This window comes from Arvicola amphibius, chromosome 13 (genome assembly GCF_903992535.2).
Source record: "Arvicola amphibius chromosome 13, mArvAmp1.2, whole genome shotgun sequence".
NCBI lineage: Eukaryota > Metazoa > Chordata > Mammalia > Rodentia > Cricetidae > Arvicola > Arvicola amphibius.
In genome coordinates, this window is record NC_052059.1 from 27,165,869 (window position 1) to 27,190,500 (window position 24,632).

Sequence of the window (24,632 nt, forward strand, 5' to 3'; positions counted from 1 at the left end):
ATGAAATGTCATGTGTCTGAAAGTATAGAAATTAGGAAGATTCTTGTAGGCTGAAACTCAGAAGCAGAAAAAGGAGTAAAACTTTGCTGTTTGATGAGACTTAGCACCTGGATGAGACATAGCACGTGGATCGCATTTAGAAAACACATCCAGACAGACATAGTGCTGCCTGAGGTTGGGCAGAGTTCTCTAGCTTTCCCTTTGCTGGATTCTCACCAATCTTTGGAACTGACTCATAGCTGCTGCAATTTCTTTTGATCATCCTCACTCCTGTGATGTAATCCTTCATGAAAACTCTTGTTAGTAACAACACCAATAAAAACTCATTGGTTCACCAAGTTGGACATTGCTGCAATCTTTTCTTTGGCCTGTTCTTGTCATCTATCAAGGATGAATAAACATGTATTTAATATCCTCATAGGCAAATCTGTCACGCAGTTGTGACATACTCTACTCTGCATCCTACAGCTTTAACACTGGTATTTTCAACTGCACAGTTTATATTTAGCAGATGATGCAATAAAACTGAGTTAGAACGTACAAAAATAGACTTTTAGCATTTATTCAATTATCATGTTTAATGATAAGAATTAAAGACTGAGCTACAGATATGAGAGGACTTAACCATTTTATAAGTTACCCAGATACATTTAGTAAATTTTCTCTCAATTTGTGATGCAGAAAGTGTAGTAAAATAAAATAAAAAAAAAATCTGTTGTTTTTTCCTAGATTCTTGGTTTCCCTATTTTGGGAACTACAGCAGTAAGTAATGGGAAACAGTCTGCATAGAGAAACAAATGCATAGAGAAAGATAAGTAGTATTATATTTAAAAAGACTACTATCAATTCCCCAATTCAAATTTAACAAGAAAAATAACAGGGTAAATTAAAGAGGGAGATAGAGAGAAAGATGCTAAAAGAGATAGCAGGAAGTGAGAGAGGAGAAAATGGAGATGGACACACAAAGTCATTTAGAGATAAAGAAAAATTTGGAATAGGAGAGAGAAAAATCTGATAGTCAGACAAAGGGAAAAATAGAATTTGGAACATGTGTAATTCAGAAAAGGGTTTGGAAATATTTGAGGTATGACCAAAGAAATTGATGAACTCTCATCAATAATCAAATATTAAAGAGAATCTTTGACATTGAGAGACAAAATACCTAAGAACTGAATAAAAAACCCTGAAATATAGCACCAGAATTTCAGTTTTAGACAAACCATAAGGGCTCTACTGAAAATTCGCTGCCATAAATGTAGAAGAAAAGGAATAGAGAATTTTGTGGAAGAGGGACAATGATCTCAGACAAATAATAGCAAATATTCAGTAAAGTAATATCTTAAAGTGAATTGAAATCAGCCTTGAAAGTGCTAGCAATAACATATGCCAAACATTGGAGGAAATACAGCAGCAATGTTAGAGTTCATTAATTGTTACTATTACTACACTGTGTTTACATTTCTCCATTTTAGAGTATCAGAATGGATTTGTACTTCATAGTAAGATAATATATTTGCAATCATGACTTCGAGACATTACAAACCTAGAGAGTTATCAGACATGCTTTGTAAGAATGTGTACTTTTAGTCATGCTTATAAGTAACTGTACCCTCATTGTTTGACAAGTTCTGCTTAATTATGATATGCCATTTAAACTTTGTGTGTACAAAATTAGTTATACAAACAAGAACGCACAAAACATGAAGCAGAAAATAAAAGCAAACAAGATCATTTCTTTACAAGTCTAATTTCTGCAAGGTTACTATTGTTTTCATGTGTGTTCTTAAAACACAAATTGATTCAATGATAGTAAGCATGATTTTGCCTCAGTGTGCTTGGCACTAACTTCAGTCCCTCTTGAGATAAATGAGCACTTCACTTTGCCCATTATCACTGGTTCCACTATCTGCATTTCTCAAATTTAAGAATCGATGTGGTGCTTTAGATTGCACACTCTATATCACTTTCCCTTTGGTGTCATTCCAGAGTTGGTCTTCATTTCTCTAAAATGGAGTTATCCCTAAGTATGGAAAAGCATAATGACTTCAGAAGAAAGAGTGATATAGATGTTATACATAGGTTTGCAAGTATATAGAAACACAAACTTTCCCATTTGGAAGCTATGCTCTTTGGAAGTTCTGCTCTGCTTCTAGCTAAGAGACAGAGTTTTTCTTTCTCTCTTTCTCTGTCTCTGTCTCTCTCTCTCTCTCTCTCTCTCTCTCTCTCTCTCTCTCTCTCTCTCTCTCTCTCTCTCTCTCTCTCTCTCACACACACACACACACACACACACACACACATTTCTTTGAAAAACTCTGAGAAGTGATGCTGGAGATTTAGATGGGAGTATCAAACTCAAAATCATCTTGAACTACAGAAAGAACACATCAGTAGAAAAAATATAAAGAAAAGAGGAAACTGAACTAAATCCTAGTTAATGCAGGAAATATGCCTTTGAGGCTCTTTAGTGTGATGTACATCACATTAGAATTTGGATATGTTTATTTTTGGCTGCTGAGAAAAAACAACACTAAAAATTCCTTCGTGACAAGTTATTAAATTAACATATATTAGTGTATTTTTATCTTTGAAAAATAAGTGAAACATGTTAGAGAGGTATTTTTATGGAGAAATTTGAATAACAGTAATTTAATATCATAACGATCTTACCACTATTTTGACAATGCAGCATCCCTAGATCAACTGCTTAAAATATTTTCAAACATGAATGTTTTATATCCAAGAATGTTTTAAGAGACTCCTATACAAAATCAGGATACAAATTGCATATTACTGATAACAAATGAGATAGAGTATTTTAAAATGATTATTTGTTACACAAATCCTTTTATCATTTATTAAAGCTTAAATAAAATTGCATAGGAATGGCATGGATGTTTCATTTGTTTTTAGATAAATATCTGAATATTAGCTGAATATTTGTTAGTAGAGTACACTGGGAATCTTCAGTATTTTCAATATTTTGGTTTATAATCACAGTGCTGAGAATATATTCTCATGCGGATCTACACTTTAACAGAAGGGTGCTTAGCACCCTTCTGAATTAGAAATTCTGCTCAAGAACGGATATTTGAAGCTTAAAATTAATCATTCTAATACAATATATTCCCATTGTATAATAATCATATTTTTAGCTTGTGGGATGATGACAGGAAAATATTAAATCTTTGTTTTCAATATCAAAATTATTTCATTTCTCTATAAGTGCAATTTTTTGTGTGTACTGTGTAAACTTTAATTCAAAACACACAATAGCAGAGGTGTTTCTGTAAAGTTCATGGGCATAATATTGCAGGGTTTTATGTATGGTGCCAAGTGCATATTCTGTGTGTTCCGAATGAAGGCTGCAATGAAGTCACACAATAAATGATGGATCTGTTCTCTCTAAAATATCTCAGTTAGGTTTATTCTTTGGTCATTACTCATTCAGCAAACTTGTGTTATTTTCAAAGTTTTCCCAAAACCACCTTCATTTACTGGACTCCAGAAAGGTCACGATCTATGTTTCAAGAAACTGCCTTTAATCCCAGCGCTCGGGAGGCAGAGGCAGGTGGATTTCTGAGTTCGAGGCCAGCCTGGTCTACAAGAGCTAGTTCCAGGACAGACTCTAGAAACTACAGGGAAACCCTGTCTCGAAACCCCCCCCCCAAAAAAAAAGAAAGAAAAAGAAAAGAAAAGAAACTGGAATCTAACTAGAAACTGGGAAGGCTGCTCACAAAGAAAAGACATCAGTGTTCTTAACCTGTACTAGACCTTGCATGTTGCCATTCCAACCTGTCAGACAAGAATACAAGACAGTCCTACTTTTATAATATTGCGATGACATTTTGGGGGAAGTTAACTGCTTGCCTATCAGATTTGAAACACGTTTCTTAGGAGGAAATTCTTCTAATGGTAAAAAAAAAAAATCCTGGTCAAAGTAATGGCTTGGAGGTCAAAAACTCAAGAGTAGAACCTGTAGTTGTCTTTTTGCTTGTCAAGCTTCAGTAGATGGTTCCACAGACACACATATGAGTTGCTGACAGATTATCAATAACAAAAAACAAACAAATGAAAAGTTAGGAGGGATTTGTTGGGAGGATTTGAAAGGAGTTGAAAGAAGAAATTTGGAGAGGATATGATTTGGATTCTAGATCCAATGCAGGCTAACTTAGCACTTAAGAAAAAGAAAAGAGAGCAGCAAAGGCCAAATATCTTAAAAACAACACTCTGTCACTTTCTATTCAATATATAGAATAGTATCTGATGGTTTTACTGGTAAAATCTAAACTGCCCAGCAGATTCATGGATTAATAAATATATGTGTAATAAAATACATTTTATACATAATGCATAATATATAACATATAGTATAAAGCATTTTATATTAGTTATATATATTAATGTATTATATATATGAGTGTTATATAACATTCTACCACACATACACATATATTATTATTTAATATATTTATTAGAATGTTAGTGTTGTCACCACCTTCAACTTTACATAGTAGTGATTGAAAGAAAGAAAATGATTTCTTTCATAATCTAAAAAAAACTTTTTGTCCTGTAATATTTGATTTGCCATTCAGATTGGGGAGGAAGCAAGTAATTAATTCAAACATAAATGAACTTAATTAAAAATATATGAAAATCCATACAACAAAATACTGAGAAATGGAAATAAAAGAATGAAGGACACTTAAAAGAAATCCCGCACTAGCTTTACTATAATATAAATTATACTAAATTTAGTATAATAGAGGGTTATTTATTTAGGGGGAGATTCACAGATCATAATCCTCTGCTGGAACTGGGAACAGCAACCAAATCCCACAGCCAGAAAAGAGACCTGTTGCCTGCTTTACATTGGCATTTATAGTATAAGAGGCTATGCCCAAGTGTGCTGTAAAATTAAAGGCTACTGGCAGTAGTAATTCCTACAACAGAAGAAAATAAATTTACGTGAATATTTTAATCATAATTAAGTAACTATGACAATGAACACTGGAGGATCATAGAATGGTAAAATTTTTTATAGTTTTCAGAACCAAATTTGTTTCATTTCTTTGTATCATGCTTTTAAGTGTGTTTTTAGTGAAATGGAATAATAGCAGTTCTTCATCTCTACTTTATCCTCTACCTTTTCCCAGGTACTCTCTCTTCCTGTACTTCCCTACTCTAAAATTGATATAGCTTTTTTTCTTTACCTTTGATTGCTATTACTGTATGTGTATGTGTGTGTGTGTGTGTGTGTGTGTGTGTGTGTGTGTGTGTGTGCACATGCATGGGTGCACATGAACAAATATATAAATACAATATTCAATGTCATTGTTTTTGTATATGTGATTTCAGGGATGATCATTCTACATTAGGTAACTGTAGAAAAGCAATGATTGGTATTCTCTTGATGGGGATAAGCAAATAAGTACCATTCAACAGGAAGGAAATCCTGCCTGATACTGAAAACCTACTTAACTTCCCACATTAGTGAGGCCATGGGCATTAGCAATAACCTACTATTGCCACTTTGATTAACCACTATAATTCCTGTACTTTGCAAATATTATCCATATATAGTGAAATAACTATAGCTAACACCTCTCATCAAAGAAGCGTCTCTTTAGACAAATAGAGGACATTAGAGAAAACAATATCTAAAAACACTGCAGAGATCAATGGATTGCGGGAAGACAATCTCCAATGTATGCATCTACATCAGAGCTACTGCATCTATGACTCATCAACATCACAGAAGTGAAGGTGGAAAGACTATAATGAAAAAGACTATCTGGAAGCCTGCAGTAAAATAGTCTCTCCTAGAAGTGGGTGGATATGATAGCTCAAACAATGAAATCACCAATGAACATACACAATGTGGAATTTTTTACAAAGACTAAATAATAGAAAGGAAGACAATATTAAACAAAAGAACTGATATCTCATCTCATGTTTGTGAGGATACTAATCCAGGATACTCAGTGAGTATTTGAATCTATATTCAAGAATCACAAAGAAGGATACTTGACAATAGGCTTGATTTGTGAAGGCACCATGGATCTTTTTGCATCCATTTGAATACATGAGATGTGTGAAATGAAGACATTACAATTATTAGAAGCAAAAATTTTGAAATAATCATAGCATAACTCACTGCCAATAATACATTGTAAAGGACATTCTACATAGTTTTAATAAATATAAATGTCTATTCTAATAATTAGGGAAACAAGATTGTATACCATAAGATTCTGTTCTGTTATTTAAACATTTAATTTAGACCAAAGTTTATACTCATATAAGTAAGAATCCAGTTAATAAGTCAGCAACAAAGATGTATATATTTATTCAATAAAAAAGAAATTTTTAATTCATACAAATACTTACTCTGCAGCGAACCAACTTGACTACCTCTGAAATGAACTAAAATCCATGCAATTGACCACAACTATAAGGTATTTTTATTGATAGGGAGACCTACCTTAAATCTTAGCTATATATTCTGCTCACACCCCACAGAAAATGACATGGAAGAAGGACCCACTTTCTCTCTTCCTGCTTGGTCATATCGCGCTGCTGTGTTTATACCAGTGGATTGTCTGCAGGGGTCAGAAGTGAGATCTGGAGGTAAGATATTTATGAGTGGTAATATGAAGGGCTTGGAACTAAACAATGATCTTTAAAAGTAGTGCTTGCTTTAAACTGCTTTGCCATCTCTGCAGCCCCTGATGTGGAATTTTAACAAGTTAGAACATTCTAAATACTTTTATATAGTAAATATTAGATTATTATTTAAAGTGTATAATATAAATTAATAAGTATTCATTGAATAAATTATGTTAAAACAGAATGAGAGTGAAGTATCTATGTGATTGTCAAGGCCTTTGCAGCATAAGCAAATAAATGAATCTGTGCTCCCAAAGCTATCATTAAAAAAAAACCTTACTAGTCTATTTAATAGTAGCTATTAACATTTAGAAATTTAAAGAATAAAGATGGAGTAAAAGGAACTAGAACCTTCTTCAAAGATATTTGCCAATATATATTTAGAAATTAAAAAGAAGAAAATATTCCCTTAATGCTGGTATTTTTATTTGACTCTAAGGCTTTTTGTCTTGTATGTGTGATGCATAGGTGTGGATGCATTCATAAGAGAGTGCTGTGTGTCTTTATGATGAGAGGTCAGAGACTTAGGTCAGTTTTCCTACAATATCCTGTTACTTATTTTTTGATACAAAATCTCTCACTGAATCTAGTGCTCACTGAGTCAGCTAGAATGATTGGTCAGTAAGCTCTCGAGATCCATTTGTTCTCTACTCTCAGTGCTGGGATAACAGAAACACCCACTATCACTGTCTTTTAAAACTCTATTCACCTTTTAGGTTAAAAACTTAAAACAACAATAGTTATTAAATTTCATTTATTAAAAATGCTCTAATTAAATGTTATGAAGAATCTGAACATATTTTTCATATGTGATTTTCTAAAGTTAGTCATAGTTTATGATAATATTTTTAATTTTGAGTAAACTATTCAAATAAATTTAATGTCACAGAGAATATAAAATTTATTAATATAAATATATATGCATATGCACAGATATATGTAATTGAAGCAAGTAAATAATAAAAAATACAGCATTCTTTCTAGGAAAGTTTTTAAAGAGACTATTTTTAACTAGTTTAGAATAACATAAACATTAACACATTTTCAGTATTTTAATTAAATTACACAATTATTGTATACTAAATACATGATATTGTAATAAACTTAAATGAATAACATGAGTTAATTTAGTTGCCATATAATGATGTCAACAAGTAAAACAATAAATGTGTTTTATTGTCCTAGCTAATATGTTAAACTTGTAAAGAATTCAAACAATTAACTGGTATTTAATGGAAAACTATTAGTGAGTTGATTGGATATCAATTAATTGCCAAAGATTGCCATGTTTATTGTCATTTACTTTACTATAATGGTAATTATTTAGGAAGTTTCTAACTGATATATCTTAAGGTTTAATTTTAAAGAGGAGCTACTTTGATACACTTAATGTTGTGGTAGACTTGTGTGATACCAAAATATATAGATTTATGTAATAAAACTCAGTAGTCGGAATATAAATTACCATTTGAGCCCATGAGCATATGAGATGTATTTAAATATATGGGCTTTGATAATATCTAGAAGTAATTTCCACTTTCATCTGTTCACCTTTGTAAAACATACATCAGCTAGAAAAAGACAACGAGGTCAGAAGAAGTCCATTTGGTCTGCTCTCTTTGATACATCTTAGGCATTTCTTCCCATGGTGTGGAATCATGTTCTTTTAATTAATTCTCCAATCTGAGCTATAACAGAAACTGTTCTCTTCTGTCATTACTAAATTATCACTGAATAATGTATGTAGAATGTGTGTGTGTGTGTGTGTGTGTGTGTGTGCGTGAGAGAGAGAGAGAGAGAGAGAGAGAGAGAGAGAGAGAGAGAGAGAGAGAGAGAGAGAGAGAGGAGAGAGAGAGAAATTTAAATATAGCTGGCCATAAGTAGTCTAGAATAATATGAACATTAACACCTTGGTTTTCTTTTTCAAGCAAGGTTTCTCTGTGTAGTCTGGCTGTCCTGGAACTCACTCTGTCGTACAGGCCTCAAACTAATCACTTTGCTTTCCCCTGCTTTGCTAATGCTGAGGTTAAAGGTGGTGCTACCATCACCCAGCTGAAACTTTTCAGTATTTAATTATATTACACTGTTTTGTACATAAGTTCACAATAGTTTAATAAATTTATATACGTATTTGTTGTATGTATGTATACATTTTCTGAGGCTTTTCAAAATCTTAATGAAAACCCAAACTGTCCAAAATGCTGGAGAGTTTAATGAGAAACTGTATATATGTGAGACTTTGTGAATCACAGCTCTTCTCTCTTATTATTAATAAGTTTCTAATTGAACGTCTCTGACCTGCAGACTTTTATAGCTTCTGACATATTCATCCACACTCCTTTATTCTAGTTACAAACTTACAGTCCATGGAAATAAAACAAAAATAAAGTTCATGAATGTTCATAACCATGTTAAAGCAGCCAGTGCACTAGGAACTGACAATCTAGGTGCTTCTCCAATATCTTATATAATAGTCATAATATTGAAAAAAATAAGAAACATTTACCTTTATGACCCTAATGTTTCTATCATTAACAAAACAGGAAAATAAACCTCATATATGTTGTAATAAGCATATATTCTTCTTTGCTCCAAAATATTAGGCATTTTATTTTAGCTTTATTTACATTACAGGATACTTCTAGATCCACATTTAAGATCTGGTAAATTGTTCTTTACTGTGCATCTTTGTGAAAAAGTGACTTGTCTAACTACTATTACTACTAATTGGGAGAGTCATGATTTCCACCTAAGTCTGCTTTGTTCTAAAGCCTGTAATTCCTTTTTATGCTTTATTATTTATTTTAATGTGTTCAACAATGTTGCAGTATATGATAGAATATCTCACAGTCTTATAGTTTTGTGTCAAATCAAGACAATGCAACAACATAATAATACATGAAATAAAAGTGCAATCAATCAAAAAAGCAAACAAACAAAACACAAAAGGCCAACGAAATAAACTCAATTAGTCGTTTAGAACTTTTTGTTTATATGGAGCCTTTGTTGAATTATCTTTTCTATTTGGTAATAATTGGTTTCTAAATCATATGTATTTATTTTTCATGGAAATAATCCAAATTATAATAAAATTAATGCATTTTCATTGACTTCCTCTACTAAGTTTTCTGGTGAACAGAAATAGCAGGTGTATTTATTTTTCCTTGCCAACTGACTGTGTCAGCAATGCCCTTGGGGCTGTCTGGAGACTCTCATGAAGATGGATCAGGTCCACTTTTATCTAACACTATGGGTTATAAATTTAATTTTTAATTTCCCAACAAATAAAAAAAAATATATTTATGGCATTCACTAGCTAAATACTCACTAGTTAAATTAATCATCTATTAAATAATTCTTTCATCAATATATTTCAACTTCAAAAAAACACAAGATTTTTTAAGTAAGCCAAAGAAACAGATTTCTGAAAAGCTAACATTCAGTTTGCCAAGGAACACTGTTTACTGTTGAATAGTTAAGAATGACAAAATAGAGTTTATTTTTAAATAATATTATCATGTGTATAGTGAATCTATCATTGTCATTGATTATATTACTGGAAAAACATATTCATTATGTAAACTAAAATCTCATTGCTCACCATATGCATTCTCACTTAAGTGAAGAACCTCCTCGTGACCTTGACTTTAGCACAGGTTTGAACAGTGTATTTGTTATATAGATTCTAGTCACAGACCAGTTACAGCCAATTGTTTGAAGTTTCGGCATCAATTCAAGTAATGACAAAACAGGCTATCAAACTGATGACTCTGCTTGCCAAAGAAAGTCCCTTCATTTAAATTTATAAAGTAATTAACAACACAAAGTATTGTTTATATATTGAAACATTTTATAAAATCATATAAAAATAATATTTTAATATAACTTTTATTTTATCCTTTAAAACATCTCCCAGAATCTCTTTGAAATTTTCTGGCAAGATAAAAGAAAACTGTTTTACAGAAAACTAATCCTTGCTATTGCTGGTTAGCATTGTAAGCTCTCACTTTTCAAGAATATTGCACAGACTAGAAGCCAATTCATGGCAATAAAGACCTTAGATGAAGTTAAGTGTGGCCAACTGTATAAAAGCACGGTAGAGAAAGATGATCTTCCTGAAATTTTGTTTCTTGATGCTGAAATCATGTTCCTAAAAAAAGATATTATTTGGAGAGATGTAAGCCTGACACAGAAAGAAATATAGTGCACATTCTCACTTACATTTGGAACCTGAAAAAAAAAAAGTCAAATACATAGAGGTTGAAAATACAGCTTTGTCCATGAAATCTGCTGTGAGTTAATGCCTTCTATCCATAATAGAAGATCATAAAATCTTAATAATGTGGTCACATAAACAATGTGGTCTTTGTTATGCCATAGTGCATGGAAAAAAATCTCACATAGGCTTTCACTTGTAGATGAAGATGTATAATCAATTAACAGAGGGGGATTTTTCTTCAGCAGGGATAACTCCACCCAATAAGCTACCCTGTTTTAGAAAGTCAGATCTAAACACATGGAAAAAACTTTATATTTACCTAGTAGGTAAGGGAGATTTTATGTATAAACTTCTGTGTACAAATGTATATATCTGATAATAATAATTGAAGAAGTTATAAGGTTTAGAGGTAGTGAGGAGGGCTGGATTGATGGCTCAGCGGTTAAGAGCACTGACTGCTCTTCCCAAGGACCTGGTTCAATTCCCAGCACCCACAGGGCAGCTCACAACTGTCTGAGGATCCAGTTCCAGGGGATCTGACACCTTCACACCAATGCACATAAAATAAAGTTAAATAAACGATAAAAAATTTAAAAAAGAGGTAGTGAGGAGTGGAAACTATATCAATACAATAGTCACATATAATACTAAAAAATGAAATGAATGTAAAAATCTGTGGTTAGGAAAAATGAAGAGATGTGAGTCACAAAGCAAAAATTTGCAATATATAGTATGAAAGAGTTGAAAGATTTACCATAGTACTCAAGGACTATGGTTGACATTTATGAATCATGCCAGAATTCTTACCAATAATTACATATAAGTTCTCCTTGACACAAGACAAGGAACAGTGAGATGACGTGGCAGCTATGTTCATTAGATTAGCTGTATAGAATATCTGGTTTTATATGTATTCACTGGCATACTGTATATTTGAAACATGCAGAACAAGTGCATTGTTTTGAAGCAGCTTAAGGTTATGAATGAAGATGAAGTGTCCAACCCGTTTTCTTTGAGAGTCCCTCTATCTGCTATGGGTGGTTGTCTGACTGTAGGTATGGATGTGAAGAAATCGCCTTTACAGAGAAGCACTGGTATGTTGTTTATCTTTGGTCACATTTACAGTAACATATTTTAGGTATTGATATACTAAGGTACCGATAAAATTAACTTGTTTAATATTTGTGACTTCTGTGAATTTTTCTAAATATGTAAATTTATATGTAGTATTATTACAGTTTTAATGTATGACATTTTATATTACACTATTGCCAAAAGGCTAGTGATTCAGAAAAATCCCACTCTGATAAATTATTAATGTGTTATTTGTTCTGATAGCTTTTATTATATTTACAAATATATAACACTGTGTTTTTGTTTACTCTTATTTCCATTTCTTTTTCCATGTTGCTATTCCTGTCCCTCCGTCTAAATAGTCATTCTATTTCCAACTTTTTTGTCAAGTACACTCTTTGCTTTGTACCTTGTGTCCTTTGAAATCATGAGTGTGGGGATATCATGTGTGTTTTGAGTCTCTGATTGTCAAAGTCATGGTAAGATTGATCCCTCAATGTAACTTGGAGTCTGAAATAGAGGGGTGCATCTTCCCTTTCATTCATCTGATACTATAATTTCTGTCGGAATGCACACAGATGTGAGCCTGTTCCACCTTGACTTGAGATCTACTAGTTTGAACTCGTTTTTTTTCTCCTTCAGAGTTGTTTGGCAACAGGTGTGGGTACGAAACAAAATATCCTTACCTAGGGTGTAGTTACTTGGTGTTTCAGACATTAAAATGACTCATCAAGTTGGATTCGCTACACCCTGATCAAAAGTCAAAAATTCAAACATACTCCTATGTTCCTTTTAAAACAGGAGGTTAGACATAGGGAGTAGCTTGTTCACTGCATATTCCTGCCCAAACAACAAACAACTTTACTCAGAAAATACTAGCTCGATGTCTCAAGTATTGAAGCAAGTAATTGTTTTGGTTGTTCTTTGTGTCATATTAAATGTTAAAGCAGTCTTTTTCCTTTTTCCCCCATTTTGTATTAGGGTATAGCAGTGTATAGATTATAAATGCAGATGTATTGAGTATTCACTGAGTCACCCTATCATTATTATCCTAAGTCTCTGTGTTTCTTTCATATTTGTTTTCTTTTACCTAATATTTCTAATCTTCACATCTGTACCCTAGAACACACGAAGCTGCAGTGGCTAGTGTCACAGCAGAACAATGCAAAAGGTGGCTAATGACAGATGTCAGCCCAGCATAGCACTTAGCACAAATTCTATGTAATGTGAAAGTAGTAATAAGGTTTACACAGCATTCGGGGATTATTTTCAGGTCTTGGAAACTGCCCACATCACTCCACATAATCTTCAATGATTAAGCCAGCATAAATACACTCTGCCTTAATCACTTTTGATTTTCTTATCATCATTTATTTTAAGATATCATGTGATTATGGAAGCTCACAGATGTCTATAATTCAAGTAACAGTGGATCCAACTAATGGATACAGCCAAATACCAGTACTCATATAATTAAGTGAATAAGTATATAAATAAAATTACTTAAAATAGCTTATGTCATTAGCTTGACAGTGGTAGTACATGCATTTAATCCCAGGTCTACAGGGACAGGCAGATCTCTGAATTATAGGCAAGCCTGAACCACAAAGTGAATTCCCAGAAATCCAGAGCTGCACAAACAAACTTTGTGGCTTATATGAATAAAGTTTCTCCTGTCTTGTCATGAGTGGCACTGAAATTGAGTAATCTTTACTAAGCACCATAAGTCGAATACTTCATCGTTGTGTTCCTTCTGTTACCTATCTAATTTATTAAAGTCATAAATGACAATGCTAAATGCTAGCCTAGATAGTTCATCATTTTTTGTTGTTCCAATCAAGAATATTCTTCTGATTCAGGCAGGATGGTGCACACCTTTAATCCTTGCACTCACTCGGGAGTCAGGCACAGGTTACTCTCCGAATTCAAAGCCAGCCTGGTCTACAAAGTAAGTTCTAGGAAAGCCAGGGCAACAGAGAGAAAAGTTGCCGTGAAAACAAACAAACAATAACAAAAGAATAGTCTTTTGATTTGTGGATGTGTGTTCATATGCATGGTGAAAAGTTATGTGATGAAAACATGTGTGCATACATCTAGAGACCAAAGAAGAAATTCAGGTGTCATTTCTCAGGTGTTGTCATCCAGTATTTCAGGAGCCAGAGACTCTTCCTGGCTTGAAACTCATCTAGGAAGATGAAATGGATAGCCACCTGCCCTGGAAATTCCCCTGTCTCCATCTCCCTAGTATTTGGATTACAAGCAAACACTCCTGTGTCACCTTTTTTCATATGCGTTATGGCACTTGAGGTGAAGTCTTCTTATTTAAAAGCACGATCTTCACCAACTGAACTCCCTTTCTAAACCCTCCTGTCTATATTGATATATGTGTAAATTCAAATTCTTGTATTCCACTAGAAGACCTCAGGATATTTAAATGTATAAATAATTAACTTTGGGTCATAATTTATACTTAATATTTTAAAAAATATTTTTATTTTTTAAAAGAAAATAAGCTATTTTTGTTTTCATTTTACATACCAATCCCAGTTCCCACTCCCTCCTATCCTCCCATTTCACCACCCTACCTATCATCCACTTCTCAGAGAGGGTAAGGTACATTGTTTTGGGGAAGGCCAAGTTCCTTCCTACCATATCTAGGTTGAGCAAAGTATCCATCCAAAGAGAATAGGTTCTAAAAATGCAGTACAAGCAATAGGGATAAATTTTGATCTAGTGTTTTCATATAGTAAACATTCAGACTTTCAATGAATATTTCCATTAAATTTTCATTAAAAATACTCAGATCACATTGCATACAATATCAAAAACAAGTGCCATTGCCAAAAACATACTTTGAAATATCCTAAAAAAAGGTCTTTATTAAATCAACACTTAATTGACTAGTGTTTTCCCATTTGATCTACAGAACTGATGACCTTCAGAAGAAGAATAAAAACTATCAAGCATTCCATGACATCCTTTCTCAATATTGTACCACATATCTTGCTTTAGAAAAAAGCCAAGTTTCACAAACCAGCATAAAGTGACATAAAGTTTGATTTACTTAGTATTCTTTCAGTCATAGCTTAAGGTCTTTTGTAGTACTTATAAACAGGAGTATTATATTCTCCCCTGAAAATTTAGGAAATTAGCAGTTTGGTAATCTTTGTGACCTGAAATTAATTGATGTTTCATCAAAGAATTATTACCTAGTGACTTACAATAAATGAGCAATTGCTTATTTTACTGCATATCCAGTAATTAAAGTATAAACAAGACTTTGAAAAGATGTGCCATTTTCTTCTGTTCTTTACCATTGCAATAAAACTAATGGTCAAAGGAAATTGTTCACTTGAAAAATGTTGTCAACATAGATTTCGATGACTTTTCTGGTCACAGATCACTGACCTAATAAACTAAGGCCATTGTGCTTAATGAGTATTTTAATGGTCAGGCATCTGTTGTGATGGCTCAGTTCAGCCGTCAGTTTGAAGACAAAAAAAGTCTGACTGCCTGTGATGAACAACTGAACAAAAACTCTCTGTGATGAGGTGGAAAAACTTATCAGTTGAAAATTCAAAAACAATAAAAATCCTTATAATCACAGGTGAAATTTTGACTCGCTGTCGTAGGTAGGGTTCTATTGCCGTGAAGAGATAATTTAATCTCTACAACTCTCATTAAAGAAAACACTTAATTGGACCTGACTTACAGTAGCAGATGTTCAGTCACTTATCTATATGACAGGGAGCATGGAAGTCCTCAGGTAGATACAAAGCTGGTGAAGGCGTTGAGAGTTCTTTCTATATCTTGTTCCACAGGCAGCATATTGAAACGATGTCACACTGGCCAGACTTGAGCTTATAACTGAAAGCAGGCTTCCACAATGACACTCTTCCCCTAACAAGGGCAAATTACTCCAGCAAGACCACACATCCCACTAGTGCCACTCCCACTGGGAGAGGTGTTCAAATGAGTCTATGCTCATATGAGTCTATGGGAGCCATACGTATTGAAGCCACTACACTTATTCTAGCACTTCTGTCCCCAGATTTACTTCTATACTTTTATCTCAGTCTGATTTTATCTGATAACAATATCTTGTTGCAAATTCATTGATGTTAAATACACACACAAGTATTTTTTTCAATTATTATTATTCTTATTCCAGTCAAATGCTGCCATGTTGAGTCCACAGTTACCAGCAAACTTTTATCATTATTTCCCAAAATTTCAGACTGTAGATACAATATCCTTAGTTTCTGCCAATGTAGTAGTTCATGCAATAGTGTCTTTAAAATTACCACATTGCAGTGTACTGTTTTTCTAGAGGGCAGATACATGTATTTTGTGAATGAAAGTTTGAGTTCATCCTGCTCTATATAGCAGGCCCCAGAATAGACAAGATACCATAGAGAGCATAGAGAGATGATGTATTGAGAAAGAGAGAGAGAGAGAGAAAGAGAGAGAGAGAGAGAGAAAGAGAGAGAGAGAGACTGAAAAATTGTTTATGGCTAATGTTTTGTGAAGAATTTTTAACTTAAAACCTCAGGTATTAGTATGGTGAAACTTTGCTGCTTCATAGACTGGACTTTAACATCAGATATCTATAAATACGTGGTTAAAATTGCCTACTATATAAATGACTATAAAACCTGAGTAGGATTTGTAGGATTTATTAATGAATATATACATATATGTATACACATATGCATATAAAATCTTAATGAACAAAGTGGCCATAAATTTCAAAAGGCAAGGTGGGATATATGAGAAAATTTGGAAGAAAAAAAGTTTATGGGAAAAGCATGCCTATCTTATAATCTTTAAGAATTGAGAAATTAAAATATTAAATTTTTTATAATTATAGTATTGCATCATTGCTCCCTTCTCTTTTCTGATATGAGGAACTACAGATTCATGTTGTAGTTTCCCAGATGGAGCTCCAAAAATGTTCAACATAGCATTCCTTTATAAAGTTTTTGCATAGAAGGAAAGTCTTATGGAGAATCTGAAAGTTGTCTGAACTTACATTCATCTTGCCTAACCTCCAGTGACTGTCTCCAGAACTACACTTAGACATTCCAAGTCTTGATTTCTTCCTCCATAACGTCTTTTACTTTAACATTTTCAGCATTTCTGATTGTCATTGTCTCATTTTCTACTGCGTGAACTTCTTACATAATTAGTTTTAAATGTTGAAAATCAGGTAAGACAATTATTCAGATGTATGACTCAGTAACACTTTGATTCCATAATTACTCATTGTGATATCTTTATATCTACTTGAAAAGGTTTTTAGTTTTGCTCTTTATAGCCTCCACATGACTTTCTAACTTTTCAATAATTTATACTCCCGAAAAATAATATGTACATATATATCTGATTTATATTAATATATGCATCATAAGGATGCATTGAAATACATCCAACTGTAAAAAATGAGATTTTTACCTATGATTAGCATATAATCTCATTACCATTATAATTAATGGATCTCAATGCATATAGTTTTATTTTATTGATACATTTTATATTTGGTATATTAAATATGTTTTTGATTATATATAAAATATAAATATAAAATATAAAAGTAAAATTTTATTCAGTAATTAATGATGTTATAATATTCTAAAATTGTACTTTACTCTTGACATTATATACATCCATGTAAATGAAAATATAAAAGTAAAATAAATTTAGTTTGAACAATGGAAGAATTTCAGAAAGAATAAATCTAATTATTAAGCTTTGTTTGGAGTTTTTTTCTTTTGTTTTACTCTTTCTTATGGCACTCTATAGCTTGAGATAATAAAGTCAGTATTCTGTGAACAAATGTAGTAGGCTGTTTTCTCAAGATTTTGATTTCCACTATGTGAAATAGGAAGAAATCCTATTTGAATAATCCCTGTAGAAATTTTCATATATATTTCCTATTTCAAATTAAACATTAATTTTGCATTTGCTTTTTTCTGCTAATATAATTCCAAGTATAAAATATACAAAATACATTTGCCATCTATTATTATTAATAATCTTTAAAGAATAAAAGTTTTAGCTCACCTTGTACTCACATGTACATAATCCATAACTTCAATATTGAGCTAATCTGTTCATACAGATGTGCACAGTGCTCAAAAAAGCATTAAATCAATGGTGTTAATATACATGAACAAATACATAATAACTTGAATGAGTCAATGGTTTTAAGACACAAGCACACAGTGTTAGATTGCATTATTGAGAAAATGGTACATATACAAATGTTTACACTATCAAACATCCTGTTTAAGTTCATGGTATGTAAGTACATATGTGCACATTGACCAATAAAAGTATTGATTAAGTGCTGTTTTTTCTCTGTTGGAAGAATACATGATGGGGTCACTTCATTCTTTTCTAGTGTTTTAAAATTAAGTAACAAAATGGGCATGAAAATAGATTAGGAGTTCAGGGGAAATTTTGAACAGATATAGGAAACAAAACACAGCAACAATTTGGTTCATGTATAGAGCAGAGTAAATTGCTAACGTTATTCTCATTGTTGAAATCTAGAAGCACCTGAGAGACAGGGTTCAAGCCTATTTGTGGAGACATAGTTACTTTATGTAAATGATATGGGATTCCGGATGGTGGGAAGCATTGTTTTTCTGGAATGAATATGTACAAAGAAAGGAAAATGAGTTGGTTCAAATGTTACTTCCTTCCTTCCTTCTTCTTTCTGACATGGTCATAACATGCCCAGATTTTTTAAGCTCCTGACACCTTGACTTCCACAGCAGGATAGAGGCTACTATTAACTGAGAGCTCAAATAAGACCTCTTTTTCTTAAGTTGCTTTCACAAAGATATTTTAGCACAGCAAGAGTAAAGTAATAAAATAACAGCTAAAATTACTACTTAAGACTTACTATCTAATCATAGGAAAGTTTCAAAAATTCTCTTTGCTGCTCACAAATGGAACTGATACTTTCACTGCAACATTATAATAGGTTCGATTATTCCATCTTAAACTCCACGGCACTTGTACTGGATTCTGCATGGCTTCCTAATGCTTTGCCCTACCCAGTTTATAAATGCATGAGTTGTTTTCAGCATTTTACTGTTTAATTCTAGAGAATTTACTAATACAGATCATTGGCAATAAGATGTGATTCAGAGAGTTTAAGAATTTATTCTGTCAACCTTTTTGTTTCAGATTTCTTAGATCAAATGCCTTCATTGCAAAAATTCAAAACTCAGTAGTGTGAACTGTTCTATCTTGATAGCTGTCAAATAGGGAGAGAAGATATCAGCACCTTTTGCTGTTTTCAATTTCCTCTTTTAATGAGACATCTTTTGCCACAGCTGATCTCACAGTGTTGCACACATAAAGTTGAGGAAAGAATAGCAAAACAAATGAACGGATAAATAGGACATCTCTAGCTTACCAAGAATAGAATTGCCACATCTCTTCAGGCTACTGGAGCAAGCTACATGTTGTAGTTCCATTACTCAGGAAACAAAGTTAGTGAACTGTAGATATGAGGTGAGTCTGATATGTAATGAATATCTTTTATTAAAACATACACACATGCTTCTATGTATGTATGAATATGTATACATAAATATGCATATTTGATCTTCTTTAATCAGCTGTAATGTAATGACAAGTGATGGAATTAAAGGATTTTATAGACTATTCTCTTCACAGTGAAACTGAGGGAGATCAAACTTATATGGAGTTCTTCAGAAAACCTAAATTAAGTGACATATCATAAGTATTACTCTCCTCAATATTAAAAGGGAAATTACAGATTATACACAATGAAAATAAGAAAGAGTCCTAAGGTTTTTCAAATGTATAATTTTAAGCAATGGGAATGTGTGTGATAGTTAGTTTTGATTTCCAACTTGCCTAAATTTAGAACATCCGAGGAAACACACCTCAGAGTTTGTCTGTAAGGATCTTTTCTTATTAACTGGGAGTTGAAGCCCTGCTTGCAAGGTGCTTGGCAGCTACCGAGAGGCCAAACATAACTGCTTTGTTCTGACTGGGATTTTCTGCTGTTGCTGTCTCCTAATGACACCAGAAATCAGTCTTTTGGCCTTCCAATGGGAACTCTATTCCAATACTCCCTGTATTGTAGAACCTCCCGACTTTCTAACACTCGACTGGCGTTACCTAAATGTCCAGCTTTTTCAATTGAATAGTCCCAGGTTTTTCTGGTTCTCCATTTCACAGGTGCCATGGTTGAAGTACCTAGCACTTGCAAATGAATAGTATAAACCACTTATATAATATTTGTACACATATTCTGTTGATTCTGTTCCTCTAGATACCAATTTTTTTAATTCCTGGTCATAGTCTCAAATGGCTTTCAATTACTTAATGTAGGGCTGTAGAATTTTACCAACAGTAAAGAGGTTTTCTGTACCTACAACAACGAAATAATATTAAAAATCACATATATAATGAATCGGATGTATTTCTGACTTTAGCAGTTTATGTGTGTTGCAGATTATTGAAACTTTATACCAAATTTTACTTCACAACAACAATTAATGGTGTCTACAAAAATCTCCAATTAGCACTAAATGCTGTGAAGTTTTTTGCTAGAATATTTAAAATATTATTTGAATTGATGACTAGAGTTTTATTAGATATTTTAAATAAATCTTGGCTTCGGAATTAGAAACAAATTTCCAAAATTTTCTAAAATTACCCTAAACATGTATCTGTCATTTTATACTATGAATTTTTAAACTTATTTTTAATGTCATTTTATGTTTCAACCACACTTCCCCCTTTACTCCTCTTCCTGCCCTCCACCCAGGCTCGCCACTAGCCCATGCCTCCATCCACTTCTCCCAATGGGTAAGGGTACCCAATGGGGAGTCAGCCAAGTCTGGCACATTAAGTTGGGGCAAGACCAAGCCACTCCCCACTGCATTAAGGCTGGGCATGGCATCCTGTAGTGTGAACTTTTATAAATAAAGTATTTAGCATTGATATTTATAAAATCAAAATAGTCAACTCAGAAAAGCATGAAATGTTCTCTATGTCATTCAGCATCAAATATATTAAGCCAAAATGTAAAAGGAAACACATAATTCATCTCATGAATATGCATATATAATGTTGTCTTTATTAGATGTTAAAAGATTGTATTACATATATTACTATTTTAAAGTAAGATTGTTTTTTATTAATAATAAACTTTCTATCTGTGTATTGTTTGTTTATACCCCATGTACTCTGGACACTTTCAAGTTCTAGGAGGAAAATAGGTCAGCAGTGGAAATAATAATAAGCCCTAGTCTGGAGAGTCTTGCCTAATACCAAAAATGCTAACTGTACTGTTGCAATATATATTACAGCATTAAAAAAAAAAAAACAAATTCCTCAAATTTCGAAGTTGCATTCAAATTTGAAGATAAAATGTAAAAACCTATAATGAATGCTCAGAATAGAAGATACATCTATTTAGGTAAGACTAGCATCTGTAGGATACCTCATGCTTGATCAGTGTGTTTATAATGATAGCTACAAAACTTGGAAAATTTTGTCAAATAGTGTTAGTAATGATATACCAGCAATGATATACCAACATTTTGGATGGAATTCATGAGGATTGAAGTTCACAGTCATTTCTGGCTATTCGGAAGAGTTCAGGGAATCCCATACTTCATGAGCTCCAGCTTCAAAAGAATTACCCAAACGGGATGAGCAGATGGCTTTGTTGGCAGCATGCCAGTCATTCAAACATGAAGACTTGTGTTTTAACCCCAGCATTCTTTTATTACTTTCCAATGATGAAGTACATGCCTGTATGGCAACTGTGTGAATATGGAGAAAATTATATTCTTGTGACTAACTACATTGCTAGCCAGTTTAGATGACTTTGAGGTTCAATGAGAATGCTGTCTCATAAAACAACCTGACCTGTAGCCCTATAAGAGAACACATACATATGTACATACACCTGCATATCTGTATGCCTACACACACAAGCATGAACATATTTGTACACACACAAAGAAAATTTTGTCAAATGTGTTATAACAGATAACGTGAACTTTGATCTCTTAAAATATATGATATGCCTTATACATAGGACTTTCATTAAGTAAAAGCATTCTTAGAGATTTATGCCTAATGTGTTGTAGGATAATGCTTTTGTATACTATAGAAATTTGTCACATCTATTAGGTAAGTTTAATAAAATGCTGATTGGTCAGTAGCCAGGCAGGAGGTATAGGTGGGGCAATCAGAATATAAGAACTCTGGGAATAGGGGTTTAACAGTCAGTCACCAGCCAGATGCAGAAGAAGCAAGATGAGATTGCCTCACTGAGAAAAGCTACCAAGCCAAATAGCTAAGTATAGACAAGAATTATGGCTTAATTAAATTGCAAGAACTAGTTAATAATACACCGGTACTAATAGGCCAAACAGTTTATAATTAATATAAACCACTATGTGTTTCGTTCATACTGAATGGTTGCAAGACGGGGCTGGAGAGAAACTTCCATCTACACTAACAGACATAATTTGCCACAGAGATACCAATAAAAAGAACAATTCTCATTGAACTTAAACAACATATGAATTAATTTAAAATCTATAAAAATTAATGATTTTAAAGAAGAAAATATGTTAAAGATATAATTAACATCTAAGTATATTTGGAATACTTGAATGCCATATCTCTGTTAACTAAAATTACTTTGAAATTTGATATAGAAATATTTATAATTAAATTAAAACTAATATTTCAAGGTATAGTATTAAGTTTAGAATATACCTTCCCTTTTGGTTTGAAAAGATAATTATAAAATGTAAATTAACTTTAATATAATTTGTGTAGAAATAATTAATACATAATAATTTCAGATTTTTACCCTAAAATAGGAATTATAAGAACCAAATCTCTATTTTACATACAGCCACTAATACTTGTATGTCAACTAAGGTTCATGCCTTAGGAAATAAAAGGAAATTAAATTCAGTTAAATAAAATTCTTTCCATATAACTGTGGTAGAGAAAGTCTTCAAAATATTGCAATTTTCCAGAATTATGAGTTTGAATGGTTATATTACTATGACATATTGAGAGTGAGTATATAATCTAGATTCAGGAATATGTAGAATACATTTTCTTCTGATTGTGGATCTTGCATTTTTTAAATAAAACCTGATAAAGTCAGGAAAATGGAGAATGGGAGATGGAGAAAAATAAAAGTGTTGCATATGGTCAAAAAATATGAAATTATCTTCATGAAGCTGAAACGTATGCACAAAGGATGAATGTCAATCATGAACAACAAAATTAATATTGAAAAGATGACTAACTACTGTAAGGATACATGGTATGGTTGAGTACTGATGGCTTTTCACTTGGTTACATCTAAATCTGGAATGGGCAATTGAGAGTGAATAAAAATAAGTAAAGGTGGAGTTCAAACTTTTACAATAGAACAATTATTTTATTAAATATATTTTCCAAAATATCAATGTGAATATGAATTAAATATGAATATCATTAAAATCCAAAATAAAAGGAAGATAAGTATTGCCGATGTCAACTTTTAATTTTGTACTAATGTTATATTACATGGCTTGTATAGGATTTTGAACAAGTTAGTTTAGAAATTGATGTGACTGTTCTTCATGATTCTAATAGACTTGTTCCTTAGTCTCAAAAAGTGTAGACTGAAGGCACTATGAGAGAAAAGCACTTTTATTTTAATATTATTTGCATGTAAAATTGAAGAGTATGAAATCTTAAGCAACTATTGTCCATTGCTTAAACCTTAAAATTCTTGGTGCTAGAAATATAGATGTCTCCACACTTAGAACCATATATGGATCTTTCAGAAAAGCCAAGTTTGAGACCCAACAGTCATGTCAGTTTTCACTCAGCTAATTGAAACTCCAGATACAAAGGCATGCAGGGTCACTGGCTTCCAGGAACCCTTGAAGACATCTGCACATATTCACAAATAGACTCACAAACACATAATAGAAACTAAAATAATCTTAAGAAAACATCTTTAGGATCTGGAGATGGTTCAGGGATTTAAAGGGCTTAACCACTTTTGCAGAAAACAGGATTTTTGTTCATGAATTCACATGGCAGCTAACAACAATCTATAGCTCCAACTTAAGGTTATCTGACACCCCTTCTGATTCCCAAAGGTTCTAGCCAAGAACCCAGAGCTGGACCAGTCATAATACCTAGAAGAGACCTAATTCTCCCATTTTGCTAAATTGATATAGTTTTCAATTTCTTTTTAAAATGATTATCTTTATGTGTATAAGTTAATGCAAATTTCACACCTGAAATCTGTTGAGAAGTAGCTTCTGTTGAGAGTAGATGGAGGTTAATTACATAAAACAATAACAAGTCATAATATAGTGCCTAAGAAATATCCACCCCTAAGTAGGACATTTATAACATCATCTGTGTATCCAATGATCACAGGAAATTTTAGAAGAAAAGGGAAATGATTTCATGATTTTAAACACTTCAGGCTCTGGAGGACTGCAATGAAAGAGTGGGTTTTGGACATGACAAACCCAGAGTTCTCATCAGTTTGGGTTTCCTGCACAAAAGTTGCACAAGCCTATACCAATCAAGAATTCAGCTCAGAAGGCTGGAAGAGTCACAAGGTTCTTACCCCTAGATAAGA